General features: G+C 44.0%; 1 pseudogene; it reads left to right on the forward strand.

Annotated features, from left to right (window-relative positions):
* The first annotated feature begins 204 nt into the window (after positions 1 to 204).
* Positions 205 to 18,680, forward strand: part of LOC140480142 (trace amine-associated receptor 1-like) — a 52,116-nt pseudogene continuing 33,640 nt past the window's right edge.

Here is an 18,680-nt window from a genome sequence, read left to right on the forward strand (position 1 = left end):
TAAGGGTCTATCCCTGCTTCAGTGAACACCCTGCCAGAGGAGTGGGTAAGGTGAGGTCTCTGATACAGGTGGTCACTGTCACTGAGAGCAGGGGGTGAGGTGAGGTCTCTGATATAGTTGGTTACTGTCACTGAGAGCAGGGGGTGAGGTGAGGTCTCTGATACAGGTGGTCACTGTCACTGAGAGCAGGAGGTGAGGGGGATCATGGTCCACAGTGACACCAACAACACTGGTAGGAATGAATGATCTTATTGTCGCATTATCTTTAAGATACAGCAAAAAGTGTTTTTTTCGCCACAATCCAGTACCATGTTGAGTTGCAAAAAGAATAAGAAGACATTACTTAACTAAGAGTTCATCTTCTGTTCAAGACCGGTTCCAGAGCTTCTGTAAGGTCTTCTGGTCCTCAAGGAGTCCTGCTCCTGCATACAGCAACAAGGACACTGATGGTCCAGGAGGCCCTGGTTCTGCAGCTGTCACCGCCCTCCCAACACCGCCAAAAATCCAGGGTCTGGGCCTACCACCACCAGGAGTACAGGTTCTGGTCTACAACCCCCAAGAGTCCAGGAGTACAGGCTCCAGGCCTACCATCACCTACCACCGCCAGGTCCAGGCTCTGGGCCTACCACCATCAGGAGTACAAGCTCCAGGCCTATCATTGCTAAAAGACCAGACTCTGAGCTACCACCACCAGAAGTCAGGGCACCACCACTGCCATCAGGAGTCCTGATTCTTGCCACCAATGTTGCAGTCACTGGCCCATCCACGCCCTTTCAGCCTCAAGATGAAGAAAGATAAGGAAAAGGCAATGAAAAATGCATAGAGGAAAATGTTAGCCTGCAACTGACGGGCTCCGACAAGCCTGAACACTGCCTACTTTGCCAGTGCTGCCACCTTGAAGAGGTAGGAAGAGGGATGAGGTCCTGAAGGCAGATTTCAGGGAATTAGGAAAAAAACTAAAGAACAGTAAACTCAGGATTTCTCCCAGCCCTCTCTGCTAATAAGCATAAGATCTCGCAAGGAATTAAGGGCAACAGGGACAGTACAGTTAAGTGGAATTGAAACGTCCATCAGCCATGATTAAATGGTAGAGTGGACTTGATGGGCTGAATGGCCTTGCTTCCATTTCTATGTCTTATGGTCTTTTGGTCTTATGAGAATTGATCGATTGAAGTCAGGGCTGAAGAACAGGTATAGGACACAGATTATCATATTCCTGAGACATTGGCACCAGTTCTGGGGCAGTGGGGACCTGCATAAGCTCTGCATTGACACAAAGCTAAGCAGCAATGCAGGCTGTAAGGGAGATGTGAGCTGTTTCAGGAGAATCTGGGCAGGAGTAGTGAGTGGGCTAGGACATGGCAGATGGAATATAATGTAGAAACATGTGACATTACCCACATTGTAGGAGGATCAGTTGTGCAGAGTCTTTCTAAAGTGCAGAGAAGTTGACAAGTGTCAAAATGGACCTAGGCATCAATAGCAACAAGTCACTAAAGGTTAACATGCCAGTGCAGCAAGCTATTAGGAAGGCTAGCATCATGTTAATATTTATTGTATTTGAGAAGAGGAATAGTGAAGTCTTGCTTCATTTGTATAGGAACTTGGTTAGACCACCCATGGAGTTCTGAGTGCAGCCTTGGTCTCCTTATTTCAGGAAAGCTATCATTGGAGTGTAACAACGGTTCCCCATCTTGATCCCAGGATGAAAGGATTGTCCGATGGTGCCAATGTTTGTTGTGAGAGGCAAGAACATTCTTTCACATTCCCTTGTCTTCCTTTTTTGTTAGTAGTTATTTTTCCCTTGGGGAATCTCCAACTTCACCACCTGGAACTTTCACTTGCTCCTTCCAGTACCTCTTGCACTAAGACCTCTGTATTTTCCAAGTGTGACTGGCTTTTCCCATTTTTCCCAGCACACTTCCTTGTTCCAGCTTTCCTGAAGAGCCTCTGAATGAAGTGTTGTCTTTGATGTGTTGAACTTGCCTTTTTCACAGCTACTGCTGTTTTTCTCTCTCTCTTCACAATCATGTTTTACTGAATAAAGTTGTAATACTCTTTTTAAAGTTGTAATACTCTTAATGTAATAGACTCACTTCCTTGACTTTTCTTTGTCTAGGTCATTAGGGATTCATCTCCTTGTTGTGGGGGTCAGGTCTGTACCTCAGTAATCATGTGGTATTATTTACATTGTTACCAATGGTACATTGTGATAGCTGCCATTATATGGCTCAGAAGAAGGATTGAATGAGATAGTTTGGGACCATCAATTCTCCTTTATCAATACTTTGACTTGGGCTATCTAATGGTCAGTGGAAGAGGATAGACCATCATGGAGTCTTTGCTGGAGGGGTACTGCTCCTAGTTAACAGTGTTTGATAGCAATAAGTACAATCATATTACTAATCAGGCCTAACAAATAGGGAGTTACCTATGAAGGTTACAAAGATCTCACTGTCTCCAAGCACTGACTTCATGTTACCAAAAGAGAAAATGCTGGAAACTCTCAGCAGGTCTGGCAGCATCTGTAAGGAGAGAAAAGAGCTGACGTTTCGAGTTTAACTGACCCTTTTTTTTACTGACTTCATGTTGGCAGAATGGGGGAGCTGAAGGTAATGTGAACATTAACTCCTTCAGAATCATATACAACACAACTCAGCCAGGCTCCTTTGACAGCACTTTCCAAACCACAAACTCTACGACCAGGAAGGCAGAAGATGTATGGTACTCCACCGTTACAAGGCTTCCCCCATGCTACCTGAATTATATTGCAATTCCTTCACTGGATCTAATTCATGGAATTCCCTCCTTAATAAGATTTTGGGTACCTATACACCACAGTTAAGAGTGATAGCCTTTCACGGTTGTGTTTAACTGCAGATGGTATCAAGGGGGCCTGGTGAAACGAATCAACTGGAGGCAAGCTGTCTGCTGCTGGAAGTTGGTCATCTCAGCTCCAGGACATCTCTGCGGGAGTTCCTCAGGATAGTGTCCTCGGCCCAACCACCTTCAGCTCCAACATCAATGAAATTCCCTCCATCATAAGGTCAGAAGTGGAGATGCTCACCAATGATTGCACAATGTTCAGCCCCATTCACGACTCCTCAGATACTGAAGCAGTCAATGTTCAAATGCAACAAGATCTGGACAATAGCCAGGCTTGGGCTGACAAGTGGGAAGTCACATTCCCGCTACACAAATGCCAGACAATAACCATCTCCTATAAGAGACAATCTTACTACAGTCCCTTGACATTCAATGGTGTGACCATCACTGAATCCCCCACTATCAAATAGACTCAATATAAAGACATTGGCTACAATAGCAAGTCAGAGGCTAAGAATACTGCAGTGAGTAATTCACCTCCTGACTCCCCAAAGCCTGTCCACCATCTACAAGACACAAGTCAGGAGTGTGATGGCACTTGCCTGGATGGATGCAGCTCCAACAAAACTCAAGGACACCATCTAAGGCAAAACAGCCCAATTGGTTGGCACCACATCACAAGCATCCACACCGTCCACAGCAACACTCAGTTATAGCAGTGCGTACTATCAACAACATATCCTGCAGAAATTCACCAAAGATCCTTAGACAGCACCTTCCAAACTCAGAGGAAGCTGGAAGAAGACAGCAAGCCAGGCAGGATCAGGAGGTGGAGAAGTCAATGTTTCAGGTGTAACCCTTTCTAGTCTTGAACAAGGTTACACCCAAAACATTGACTTCTCTACCTCCTGATGTTGCTGTGTTTTCCCAGCCTCCTGTTTGCCTACCTTGGATTCCAGCATCTGCAATTTTTTTGTCTCCTTCCAAACCCACAACCACTACCATACAGCAGGACATGGGCAGTAGGTGCATGGGAACACCACCTCATACAAATCCCTCTATAAGCCACTCACCATCTTGACTTGGAAATATACTGTCTTTCCTTTACTGTTGCTAGGTCGAAATCTTGGAAGACTCTCCCTAAGGGCATTCTGGGTCTACCTACAGCACACGGAATGTAGTGGTCCAAGGAGACAGCTCAGCACCACCTTCTCAAGAGCAACTAAAGACGGGAAATAATTACAGGCCCAGCTGGCGATGACCATGTCCTACAAGTGAATAAATATTAAAAAGGATTGCAGTGGTTCAAGAGTACAGTTCACAATGACCTTCCCAGTGGTAAGTGTGAATGGGTATTAAACATTGGCCTTGCCAGAAATACCCACATCCTGTGAAAGAATAAAAACAAATCAAATCCTGAACCATAAATTGACAGAAAAGTTTACAAGAGAGGAGAAATTGCAGATGAAATCAAGGGTAAATGAAAGGTGGTCTGTATTGATGTTACTATCTTGAACGATAAGCTCAATTATTCTCCAGAGCAGATCCATATTAATACAGTGACTGAACATTTCCTTTATTAATCTTATATTCATTTGGCACTGGCTGTAGGATGAATGCAGTTTCAACTCAGAAACCTGCCAGCTTTAGTGGGTGAGAGCACTCTGATTGTAAATATAAATCTGGGGTAGTCATCAGCTGGGTGACAGCAGGTAGCAGGTATGTTACCTTTCAGTTTTATAAACATGGTCCTGGTCATTAAACTACTTTTACTGAACATGGAGTGATCCCACTAATTGTTAGAGTTAGTTATTTATGTTTTCCTTATGATGACGAGCATGTAAACATGAAAAAGGGCTTTGTTGAAAGCAACTTGCTTTTCTGTCTGAAGTTTATTTAAAAATATCATTATGCAAATCTTGTTGACAATAAAGAGATTACAGTTACTTATGATTTTCCTGCAACAATAGTTTTGTCTTAACCAGTAAATAAATCATATTGTGGTCAAATGGGTTTTATGCGATTGAACGTTACAGAGAGGATTACTTTTAAAAAAGTTGAATCTCATTAAAGATCAGACCTTTTGGTCAGGATACTATAATACTGGAGAGGCAGTCTGTGTTCCTGAGTCAGGGAGATTTAGCTTGGATTTCTGTTTCAGAACACCACCTAGTTAGCTTCATTTTTGGTGAGTTATTGCAATGCATCATGTAGAAAGTACACAATGCTGTCATTGAATGTTGGTGGTAGCGGGAGTGAATGTTTACAGTGGTGAATGGGATGCAAATCAAGTTGGATATGTTTTTCTGGATGGTTTCAAACCTTTTGAGTGTTAAAGCAGCAACCATCCAGGCAAGTGAGGAGTATTCCATCACATTCCTGGCTTGTATCTTTTATGGAGGGTAGACTTTGGTGAGTAAGGAGATAAACTATTCACTGCAGAATTGCTTGCTTCTGACTTGCTCTTGAAGCCACGGTATTTAATGGAAATTTTATTGATGGAAAAACCATTAAATTTCGAGGAGCAATGTTGTCTTTTGTTAGAGATGACCAATTCATAGCAGAGAACATAGAACATATAACATTACAGCGCAGTACAGGCCCTTCAGCCCTCAATGTTGCCCCGCCCTGTGGAACCAATCTGAAGCTCATCTAACCAAACTATTCCATTCTTGTCCAAATGCTATCCAATTACCATTTAAATGCCCTTAAAGTTGGCGAGTCTACTACTGTTACAGGCAGGGTGTTCCATGTCCCGACCACTGTTTGAGTAAAGAAACTACCTCTGACATCTGCCCTATATCTATCAGCCCTCAATTTAAAGCTATGTCCCCTCATGCTAGCCATCAACACCTGAGGAAAAAAGCTCTCCCTGTCCACTCTATCTAACCCTCTGATTATCTTATATGTCTCAATTAAGTCACCTCTCAACCACCGTCTCTCTAACGAAAACAGCCTCAAGTCCATCAGCCTTTCCTCATAAGACTTTCCCTCCATACCAGGCAACATCCTAGTAAATCTCCTCTGCACCCTTTCCAATGCTTCCATATCCTTCTTATAATGCAGTGACCAGAACTCTACACAATACTCCAAGTGCAGCCGCACCATAGTTTTTGTACAGCTGCAGCATGACTTCATGGTTCCAAACTCAATCCCTCTACCAACAAAAACTAACACACCATATGTCTTCTTAACTACCCTATCAACCTGGGTGGCAACTTTCAAAGATCTATGTACCGGGTCATTGAGATCTCTCTGCTCATCTACACTACCAAGAATCTTACCATTAGCCCAGTACTCTTTATTCCTGTTGCTCCTTCCAAAGTGAATCACCTCACACTTTTCCTCATTAAACTCCATTTGCCACCTCTCAACCCAGCTCTGCAGCTTATCTATGTCCCTCTGTAACCTGCAACATCCTTCAGCACTATCCACAACTCCACTGACCGTAGTGTTATCTGTAAATTTACTAACCCATTCTTCTACGCCCTCATCCGGATCATTTATAAAAATGACAAACAACAGTGGACCCAAAACAGATTCTTGCGGTACCCTACTAGTAACTGAATTGCAGGATGAATATTTCCCATCATCCACCCCCTCTGTCTTCTTTCAGCTAGCCAATTTTTGATCCAACTGTTAAATCACCCTCAATCCCATGCCTGTATATTTTGTGCAATAGCCTCCCATGGGGAACCTTATCAAACACCTCACTGAAATCCATATACACCATATCAACCGCTTTATCCTCACCCACCTCTCTGGTCACCTTCTCAAAGAGCTCAATAAGGTTTGTGAGGCATGACCTACCCTTCACCAACTGTGTTGACTACCCCTAATCAACTTATTCCTCTCTAGATGATTATAAATCCTATCTCTTATATACCTTTCCAATACTTTACCCACAACCGAAGTAGGGCTCCCAGGTCTATAATTTCCAGGGCTGTCTCTACTCCCCTTCTTGAACAAAGAAACAACATTTGCTATCCTCCAGTCTTTTGGCACTATTCCTGTAGACAATAGTGACACAAAGGTCAAAACCAAAGGCTCGGCAATCTCCTCCCTGGCTTCCCAGAGCATCCTAGGATAAATCCCATCTGGCCCAGGGGACTTATTTATTTTTACATGAATATTACTTGTCACTTATCAATCCAAGTCATGAGAGTCATGGAACGTTGTACAATTATCAGTGAACATCCACACTTCTAACTTTATAATGAAGGGAAAGGAAGCAAGGATATTGGGCCAAGGACATTACCCTGAGGAGCTCCTGTAGAGATATCCCGGAGCTGAGATGATTGACTTCTAACCTGGCCCTTTCTCAAATTTTCCCTCTAAAGTCTTGTCAACTTCAGCCTCTTTGAGTCTCTCTCTGTGTCTGTTCATTCAGGAAAGCTGTTCTCCTCCATTTTGGTATTTACGCATATCAATGATTTCCTTTCTTCGTTCACTCAGTTGCTTATGCTGGAATAGGGCTTCATTTTTGGTCTCTCTGCTTCCCCTGGTGCAGGTCACCCCTAGTGGAATATTCTAGAAGTACAGGGTTACACCCTGTGTGTGACCTACTTCTGTGCACTCACCACTGACTCAAACCTTGATGCCACATGCTCACAGAACTGTTATGGGATAGGAGTCCAGTCAGCCCATCGTTTCTGTACTGGCTTTTTTGGCATTTCAACTTGATGTCAATTTCCTGACTGTTTCCCATAACCCCAAACATTGTTTCAATTTAGATAATCCTCTAATGTCCTCTTGAATGTTTCAATTGAACCTGCCAATATTTTCAGTATTCTTATAAAACAATTCCACACATTGATTTTCTTTACATTAACTTACGCTTCCAAAACTATTTGCTGTAAGCTCTTTTTAAAACGTACCCAAAAACAATGTGACAAGAGGAGTAAATACATTATGAGAGATACAAATGTGTTTTCTTTAAGAAGTAACTACCTTTCAATTTTGATTTAATTCAGAAAGAATTACAACATCCGGGCTTATAAAGATAAGGTGAGACCATTTTGGAGAACGGATATAATTTTCAGTTTTCAGTGCTCAGTTAATTCTGGATCAAGTAAAGTTTAATCTAGTCTGTTTCAGTGTGCATTAAACCAGGGGAACATTAATTAATTAGATCATAAGGACGTAAGATAAAGGAGCTGAATTAGGCCATTCAGCCCAACCTGACTGGTCTGTCATTGGCTGATATGTTTCTCAACTCCATTTTCCTGCCTTCTCCCTGGGCTCCTTGCTCCCTTATTAATCAAGAACCTGTTTATCTCTTTCTTAACTGCACAGGATGTGAAGGTGCTGGTATTGGACTGGGATGGGCAAAGTCAAAAATCACACGACAGTGGGTTATAGTCCAACAGGTTTATTTGAAAATATAAGCTTTTGGAGCCTCACTCCTTCTTCAGGTGATAGTGAGAGAGGATATATTGGACACTGAATTTAGAAGTAAAGATCAAAGTATCATACAACTGATGGGAATGTATTGAACAAACTTAGATTGCTGTTAAGTCTTTAATCAATTAGAATGGAGATACAGGTTTCGATTCATTAATATGTAAATCCCAGAACTTCTTTCTAGTCACTGCCCCAAGGTAATTTAAGGTTTTACCAGTTATAAAAGAGCTGACATCCTAGTTCAGACAATGCATTCTAGGCATGAGGCCTTGTTAGTGTTTGCCTGTGTTTTAACCACAGTTAACCATCTAGGTTTGTTCAATACATTTGCATCCATTGTATGACCCTTTGACCTTTCACTTATAATTTCTGTGTCCAACATATCCTCTCTCACCAGCTCCTGAAGAAGGAGTGAGGCTCCAAAAGCTTGCATTTTCAAATAAAGCTGTTGGACTATAACCCAGTGTCATGTGACTTTTGACTTTAACCACACTGGGACTCCAAGGCCTTCTGTGGCAATGGGTTCCACAGATTCACCACCCTCTGGCTGAAAGAATTCTCCTCATCTCAGTTCTAAAGAGTGATCCCTTCACTCTGAGGCTGTGCCCTCGGGTTCTAGACTCTCCACATGCACTCAATCCAGGTCTCTCAGTATTCTATAAATTTTAATCAAATCTCCTCCTCATCCTTCTCAACTCCATCACGTTTAGAACTAGATTCCTCAAGTGCTCCGCAGATGACAAGCCTTTCATCCCTAAGATTATTCTTGTAAACCTCCTCTGGACCTCCTCCAAGGCTAGCCCATCCTTCCTTAGATGAACCCTCCTTTCTAAGGCAGCACGGTGGCTCAGTGGTTAGCACTGCTGCCTCACAGCACCAGGGAACTGAGTTCGATTCCGCCCTTGGTTGACTGTCTGCATGGAGTTTGCACATTCTCCCCCTGTCTGCGTGCGTTTCCTCCCACAATCCAAAGACATGCAGGTCGGGCGAATTAGTCATGCTAAATTGCCCATAGTGTTAGGTGCATTAGTCAGGCTTAAATATAGGGTAGGGGAAGGGGTCTGGATGGGTTACTCTTTGGAGGGTTGGTGTGGACTTGTTGGGCCAAAGGCCCTGTTTCCATACTGTAGGGAATCTAATCTAATCTTAGGTACAGGGCCCAAAACTGCTCACAATATTCCAAATACACAATATTCCTTATATGGCCTCAGCAGTATATCTTTGTTCTTGAATTCTAATCTTCTTGAAATTAATGCTAACTTTGTATTTGTCTTCCTGATCGCAGAACTGAGAGACCCCTCCCAGGGGTTGCGATCTTTACCGGCACCTCCCACTTCTACTGCATTCCCAAAATCCACAAGTGGGGCTGTCAGCCTTGTCCTGACCCATTGAACTTATTTAGAGTCACAGGGTCATAGAGCTGTACAACACAGAAACAGACCCTTCAGTCCAACTTGTCCATGCCAACCAGATATTGTAAGTTAACCTAGTCGCATTTGCCAGCACTTGGCCCATATCTCTCTAAACCCTTTTTATTGATATACCCATCCAACTACCATTTAAATGCTGCAATTGTACCAGCCTCTACAACTTCCTCCGGCAACTCATTCCATATACACACCACCCTCTATGTGAAAAAGTTGCCCTTTAGGTCTCTTTTATATCTTTCCCCTCTCACCCTAAACCTATGCCCTCTAGTTCTGCACTCCCCCACCCCAGGGAAATGACTTTGTCTATTTACCCCATCCATGACCCTTGTGCTTTCTTCCTATCTTGATTTTATTTTCACCCCTTGTTCAGCCTCTTCCCATTTAAATTCGTCATTCTTTCGATACTTTACATTGGTTCCACAATGTCCCGTTTTCTTGCCTTAGCTGCCTCCTTTTCCCCACTGATGTGCAATCCATCTGCACATCCACACACCATCACGATTCTTTGAAAGCTCTCCATTTCTATCTTGAAAAGAGACCTGAACAGTCCCCTCCACTATCTACTCCCTTCACCTGGCTAAGCTCATTCTCACTTTTGAAGATTTTCTCTTTTAACTCATCTCAAGTCAAAGGTTTGGCCATGGGTACCATAGGGTCTCAGTTCTGTCTGTCTCTTTGTGGGATGTGTGGTACAGTTCTTGTTTGCATTAGACTCAGGCCAATACCCGTAGCTCTTTCACTGACACACCAACAAAGCCTTCAGTGCTGTTTTCTGCTCTCCTTCAGATTTCTTTTGGTGTAAAAAAAAACGCAGACTAGGTAGCTGCCTAGTGGAATATTTTTGATCTGTCTGAAATAATGAGCCCAACCTTCCTATTGCTTGCCATTTCAATAAACTATCTCACTCCCATGATAATATTTCCATCCTGGGCCTGCTACAGTGTTCCAATGAAACTCAATGCAAACTGGAAGAACAACTTTTTCTTCTTTTCTCATTTTTTCACTGAGGCACTTTACAGCCTCTAGGACTCACTATTGAGTTGAATAACCTCTGCCCTCCTTTTTTCTTACTCACCCTCCCCCAGCACAGGACAGTGTCTTGTTTGTATCTTATTGATGTTGCTCTCAACAAAGTGGCTCCACTTTCTCCTCCCACATATATCATTTACACCTATCTGACATCTCTGTCACTCCTTTACCACCACAAGCCCTCCGTTGTCCTTTATCCTTGGCATTCTCACAATCTGTTCCACTCAATCCTTCTCTGTCTCTGCCGAAGGTAGAAAAACAGTAATTTTTCAGCCCCTTTCAGATCCAAAGAAAGGTCTGTGATGATGCTGCCCCTTTAATAAGCTTATGGTGTCCTTGTTTTTTTTTCAAGAGGGATCGTAAAAGACAGAGGTTCCTATATGTCTGGAAATATTTACTTGGAAAGGCTTTTAAGTTTATTTTGAAAAGCACTTGTACAACGAAAGGGGAGTGGCCAGTTTTCCCAGTTTTTTCTGGTTTGGTTTTAAGCAAGCTGTCTGTTTGAAGCTTCTGGTCAAAGAAAGCTGCTAGGGGTGGAGGTTCCCTGATTCAGCAGAGGTTTTCTGGTTGACTCTGTCTCCCTGCAATCTCTCTCTTATAAGAACCTGAGTTTGAATTGATTTTTTTTCATACTTGATTGAATTTTTTTTAAAGTGGTGTCCAGGAAAAATGGCGAGGGCAACGCATTTGATGTGATTTACGTTGATTTGGCAGCAGACACACGAGAAAACTGTCAACTGCTGGTTCCCCTCCAAGCCACTCACCATCCTGACATGGAAATATATCGCCATTCCTTTACTGCCACTGGGTCAAAAACCTAGAATTCCCTCCCCAGGGGCATTGTGGGTCAACCCACAGCAGATGAGTTGTCGCGGTTCAAGAAGGCAGCTCATTCCCACCTTCTCATGGGCAATCTAGGGTAGGTAGCCTCAACAGAAACACCCTCAAACTGTAAAAGAATAAAAATAATGTATCTATCATACTAATCGTCTCTATTTTCTAATGCACTCATGTGTAGAATACGTTGATACATGCATTGTTGCTGTGATGAAACAATGTCGTAACTTTATAAAGACCATTAATGAAAAGGCATTTCAACATTTTTTAAGCATAACGATCAGTCTCTGAATTATAAATTTCAAAGTCCTACGTTATGACAAATGCATGTTGTATTTTTTCAGTTTTGATAATCAGTTTGAATTTCTTTGATTTTTATGCATCATTCGGGTGAGAGCTGCTCTCTGCTGGAGAATGTATGACATTACAGCATGATTTGGAGATGCTGGTGTTTTGGACTGGGGTGTACAAAGTTAAAAATCACACAACACCAGGTTATAGTCCAACAGGTTTAATTGGAAGCACACGAGCTTTTGGAGTGATGCTCCTTCATCAGGTTACATCAGTTACTGTGGGCCCAAACTCCAGTACTGCAGAACCAGGAGTATGTAGGCTGAAAATTTGGTCTCTTTGAGATGTGCCAGCTAACTCCTGTTATGCAATATTTTCCCGTGTGCTACTATAACTGTGCCAGTTATTTTAAATTGAAAAATCAAGGAGAGAAATGGATAGGGGAGGTGGGACAAGAGTGGGAAATAAAAAGGGGGCCAACTACAGTTCATTCCCTCTCCAACATCGCCTGTTACCCATGGGCACACTGGAAGAGTTGGAAAGTTGGGAGGAAGGAGAAGAGAAGGGAAGGAAAAGGCCTAAATAGAAACAAAATAGAATTCTGATATAGCTGGAGAAACCTAGCTGGGTCTAGCAGCACGTGTGGAGAGAGAAACAGAGTTAATGCTTCGGATCTGGTATGACTCCTTTTCACAACTTTCCCTCTCCACAGATGTCAGCAGGCCTCCCGAATTTCTCCAACATTTTCTATGTTAACTTTTGAATTAAAGGGCTGGCAAGCTCAGAGTATTTCCTCAAAATGTTGAAAAGTTTTAAATGTTTAAAATGTTATATGTTTCAAAATTCACTTTGAAGCTGTGGATATCGCATCACGATTTATTGACAATCACTGATTGTGTTTGAGGTGTTTCGGCCTTTTCTCTAGAAATGACTTTCCTTTTAAAAGTAAATTTTTATATTTATAAAAAGCTTTATACATATGCATAGTCACTTCAGCAGTTTGACTCTGTACAGTCTTTACACATGGAGAGCAAACAGACCCATGGTATTTCTTACTTATACAAGATTATATTTACATACTGTACAATTCATGTATTCGAGGTACCAGGAGGGTCTGATAACTGAATGGACCCCCATTGTACCTCAGCAGAAAGACCTTAGACAGTGGTCTTTCTCCATAGCACCTTGGTGGCAGTTCCTCAAGCTTTAGTGCATCCCTCAGCACATCGTCCAGCACCTTGGAATGTGCCAGTCTACAACACTTAGTAAGAGTCAACTCCTTGCTCTGGAAGCTTTGGGCAGACCAAACGGCATCTTTCACTGAGTTGATGGTCATCCATGTGCAGCCGATGTTTGTCTTGGTGAGCAGAGCATCGAGCAAAGAGGCCCGCGTTACAGAGCTGCTCAGGATGAACCTTGTCAAAAACCACTGCACCTCTCTCCAGGTTTCCTTTGCAAAAGGACATTCCAGCAGGAGATGTGTACAGTCTCTACACCCCCTGCAGCTGCTTCGAGGGCTGCATGTGGTGGTGCTGCCAAGAGGCATGAAGGATCTCCAAGAGAATGAGATCCTTCTCACCACCAGCCAAGCAATGTTGGAAAGTTCTGGTGATGAGGCATTCTGCCAAATGGCTTTGACAATCTGTTCAAGGAACAACCTGACAGGATCCACCCGACAGATTCCGTTTCCCGCAGGAAGCTATGGATGCTGTGTGCTGACCACTTCCTGATGAACTTGCCAAAGTTGCTTTTCTTTGCAAATTACTCCACGAAAGACAAGTGATAAGGAACGGTCTAACTACTGGGAGCGTACCACAGTAATGAGGCCAGTCCCATCCTTCGCAACCCTGGGGACAGGTAGCAACCTCACTACACAGCGACACTATGCACAGCTTTATGCAGCCACACAAAGTTGGCTATCAGGATGAGGGCAGCGTTGAGTATGTTGTTCACCCACCCCTCCCCCCTTATCCAGATATCCATACATGGTGTCCCGCAGACATGGTCTACCTCAGGCCTCCAGATAAACTGAAACATGGCTCGGTTAACTGCAATGGCACTGGTTCAGGGAGTGGGTCAAACCTGCATTCCGTACAACAGAGAGGGTGTCTCACACCTGATGACCAGGTCTTTACTTGCTGTGGAGAGGCAGCTGTCAGGCTCGTATCCTTCCTGATTGACTCAGCAAAGGACTTTACACAACACACAAACAAGGCAGGAGAGAGGGGGCAGCCCTGCCTGACTCTGGATCTGACCGGGACGCTTTCTGATTCCCACCCATTGATTGAGACTATGCTAATGATGTTGGTGAAGAGCAGTCGGATCTAATTGCAAATTCCTGCCCCCCGCCAGCCCATTATGGAGACCATGTTCCATATGTACGTGTGCATTATCCCGTTGAAGACCTCCTGGTCCAAACAGATGAGATACCCTCCTGTCTTGCATGTAGGCGATTGTATCCCTGAGGAACACAAAACTCTCAGAGATCATCCTGTCTGGTAGAGCACAGGTTTGGTCTAGGTGGGTCACTGATCCCAGGACAGATCTGACCCGGTTGGCAATGACCTTAGACAGGATTTTGTACATTCATTCAGCAGTGACCAGTTTCTAATTTCCTCCCTCTCCCCCTTCTGCTTGTAGATGAGGGTGCTCATACCTTTCCTCATGGATCCATACATGCTAACTGACAGAAGCACACACCTCCAGCAAGTCCTGGCCAATCAGGTCCCACAGAGCTGAATGCAACTCGGCCAGTAAGCTGTCGCTTCCAGGAAGATTATTCCTTTCTAGGGACCCGAAGGCATTGCTCAGCTCATTCAGTGATAACTGTCTTGCCGAATTAGTCCTCACCCTCAATAACTTTTCCTTCAATTCTTCCCATTTCCTCCAAATCCATGAGCTTGCCATTTGCGTGGGCATTAGCTACATGTACCTCTTTGTCAGCTACATCGAACAGTCTTTATTCAGTATGTACACCAGTACTATTCCCCAACTCTTCTGCCATTACATCAATGACTGCATCGGTGCAGCGTCCTGCACCCAGGCTGAACTAGTGCAGTTCATTGACTTCACACACAACTTCCACCCTGCCTTTAAATTCACTTGGTCCATCTCGGACACCTCCATTCCCTTTCTTGACCTCTCCATTTCCATCTTCGGTGACAGTTTAAGGATGATGTTTATTATAAACCCAATGACTCCCATAACTACCTGGACTACACCTCCTCCCACCCAGTATCCTGCAAGAAATCCATCCCATTTTCCCAATTCTTCCGTCTCCATTGCATCTGCTCTGACGAGGAGATGTTCCACTCCCAAACATCCCACATGTCCTCCTATTTCAAACAACGGTCTTTCCCCCCTTCTGTCATCTAGACAGTCCTCGACCACATCTCCTCCATTCCCAGCTTCACTTGTCTAAACTCACACCCCTTCCAAATGCAATAAAGACAGCCTCCACGTCCAATGCATCATCCTTAAACACTTCCACCAACTCCAATTAGACCCCACCACCCAAAGCATCTTCCCCTCCCTACCCCTCTCTGCCTTCAGCGAGGACTGTTCCCTTTACCACTCCCTGGTTCGTGCCATTCTCCTCATCCTTCCAAACCCCACAGTACCTTGCCCTGTTAGCGAGAAAGATGCAACACCTACCATCCACCCTATCCCTCACCTCCACTCAAAGTCCCCAAAAGTCCTTTCAGGTGAGACAGAGGCTCACCTGCATCTCCTCCAAACTAGTCTACTACATCTGGTGCTGCCAATGTGGTCTTCACTACATTGGTGAGATCCAATATAGACTAGGTGACCATTTTACTGAGCATCTTTGACGGGCCTGACACAGCCAGCCTGACCTCCTGGTCACTGCCCTTTTCAGTTCCCCCTCCCCCTCCCCCTCAGACATGTCCATCCTCAGCTTCCTCCATTGCTGCAGTGAATCAGACCACAAATTGGAGGAACAACAGCTCATCTTCCTGGGCAGCCTACAGCCTAGAGGAATTAACATTGAGTTCTACAATTTCAAATAACCTTCCCAGCAATCCTCTGGTTCCCTTTCCAGCCCCACCTCCTCCCTTCCATTCCACCTACCGACCCTTCCTTCCAGCTACCAACTGGATTCATTCCTCCCATCGACCAACCAGGTTGTACCCACCATCTGTATTCACCTATCACTACCTCACCAATTTGCTTCTCTCCCCACCACTATCTGTAGCTCCCCATCCAGTCCTGAAGAAGGGTTATACCTGAAACGTCGACTTTCAGCCTCTCCCAGCTGTCTTAAGACCACCACGATAGAGAACAGGAGCGACTGTGAGGCTGTGCTATCTGTGGGATTCCTGTCATAGAATCTGGAATGTAAGAATTTGCAGATCCTTAGGATATGAGGTTGAGATGACATTGCTGAGCCATCTTCTTCCTTCAGGCTGCTGGGCACAGAGCTCTCCCTGTGCACCTTCTAGAAGAAGAGACACAAGGACCTCCTATCCTGCTCCAACATGTGGATCCTGGGCCAGAAGATTATCTTGGAGGATTCTTAGGCAAAGAGTGAGGCTTGCTGGCTCTTGGAGATCCTCCATGACATTGACCCCCATTGTCTGCAGCAGGAGACGGTTCTGCATGGTTTTCTGGAGTTTGGACAGTTTTCCCTGTCTCTCTCTCTCTCACACACACACACCTTCTGAACATCTTTGAGGATAAAGAACCTCTTAGTGTTCCCCTTGACTGTCTCCCACCAGTCTGCTGAAGACTCAAAGAGGGGCTTCCCAGTTCTCCAATCTGGGTAATCCCAATTGAGCTCCTCATTATGTTCTGGGGTCAACAGTTTCCCATTTAGCTTCCACATTCCCTGCCCTGCTGGCTGGTCGTCCTGTAAATGGCAGTCAGCTAGCAGGAGGCAGTGGTCAGAGAAGAACACCAACATGACATCGGTGGACCTGACTGAGAACATGCGGGACATGTTCTTTGTCTGGAAATGACGCATTTTTAAAAATTTCAATAATTTACTTTATTCATACATCTTTATGCACATACATAGTCCCTAAAGCAGTTCTGTTATAGATCTTTCTCTTCACTTGCTGCCCTTGTCCTCTGAGGAAATGGGTGAAGGGATTGACCGTGCTAAAGGTGAGTTTTAGCATTCTCAAAACACAGTGTCATTGTAAAAATAATCAAAATGCAAATTAGACTGTTGGCTTAAGCATTTGCATTCTGGCTGCACTCCAGGAACGACATCGTCATTGATCAGGGAGAGAGAGCAAATATTGAAAGTCAAACTGCAAACTATTTTCTTGGCCTAAAGTCAATGAGTCATCAAGGTTCAAAGGGTTCCCATCGCTAGTTGTCCTAAACTCATTTCAATCTCCCTCGAAATGAACATTCTCTGTCATGATTAAAATATCTGGCATTTAGGAGGTGATATTCACCAGAACTTTGAACAAGCACCAATTCATTGCTTGGTTGGTGGTGAGAAGACCACAGTCTGTGAGATCCTTCATGTGAGGCTGGACTGTCTGTGCTGCCCTTGAAGTGGTTGTGGGGGAGAGGTAGAGACTGTAACACATCTCTTGCTAGAAGTTGAGGTTCGTCCGGAGCAACTCCATGACGAAGGGGTCTGTGCTCTACGGACTGTTCTCCGGACGCACACTGAGAGAAACATCAACTATGCCTGGAGGACCATTGACCTGGTGAAAGGTGGTCTTCAGTCTGCCCGAAACTTCAGAGTTTTGAGTTGACCTCGACTGAGTGTTGCAGACTGGTACATTCCAAGGTTCAGGACTACGTGCTGAGGGATGCACTAAAGCTTGGGGCAGCAGTGGGGAAAGACCACTGTCTGAGGTCTTTCTGCTGAAGTTAAATGGGGTCCATTCAGTTACCAGACCCTCCTGGTGTCTCAAATGGATGTAAACATAGTCTTGTACAGATAAGAAATGCCTTTGGTTTCTTTGTTGGATAGAGTTTGTTTCTTTATATGTTCCTGTACTGAACCGAACTGCTTTATTGACTGCATGTACATCAAGATATTTCCATGAATAAAGTATATTTCTGAAACAAAAGAAAAATTCCTGAGGCAACGTTTGAAGCTTTTCACAAACTTACATTTATTTTAAATTCCTAAAGCAGTGAACATATGATGGAAAGAGCAGGGCAAATAAATCCATTGTTCCAAAATTAGGGAAAAGAAGTAAGTATAGCAGTTAGGTTTTGTTATGTTAAAGGTAAGTTTGAGTTGATGAAATGGTGTGTTGAATCTGAAGCTGGGATTTGTGCATGAAGTAGGGGTGTGGGCCATGTCAGCAGTCCTCACCAGTGAGAAGTTTAAATAATTCGAAGAATAATTGGATGTTTAAAGTGCTGACCAGTGAAGATCACATCCAATTAGGAGCCTTCTCAATGAAGTAGCCCTGCTCTCCCTCCAAGCTGCTCACACATTGGATTCTGGGAGCTTTTGGGATATCACTGGAGCCCATGGTAATGAAGCCATAAAGGGCTGAACTGACAAGGAAGGGAGTGGAAGACTTTCAGGAGTCACGGTTTGGGGGTCATGACGAAAAAGGGGTGATGAAGATCAAGGGCAGATAGTTGGTATTTGGCTACAACTTCCTGGTCCCCAATCTTGCCTTCCCAATTGCCACCAGATTGAGACAAATGGATGCCATTCAATTACAAGGAGGCAGGCTGCACTGGTTTCCCTGTTGGGACAGGAGCTGCTTTCTTTACCAAATAAAAACCGAATGAACTGTGGATACTGTAAATCAGAAACGAAAAATGGAAGTTGCTGGGAAAGCTGAGCAAGTCTGGCAGCATCTGTGAAGAGGAAGGGTCACCAGACCAGTAACATTAACTCTGATTTCTCTGCACAGATGC

This window comes from Chiloscyllium punctatum, chromosome 1 (genome assembly GCF_047496795.1).
Source record: "Chiloscyllium punctatum isolate Juve2018m chromosome 1, sChiPun1.3, whole genome shotgun sequence".
In the NCBI taxonomy this organism is placed as follows: Eukaryota; Metazoa; Chordata; class Chondrichthyes; order Orectolobiformes; family Hemiscylliidae; genus Chiloscyllium; species Chiloscyllium punctatum.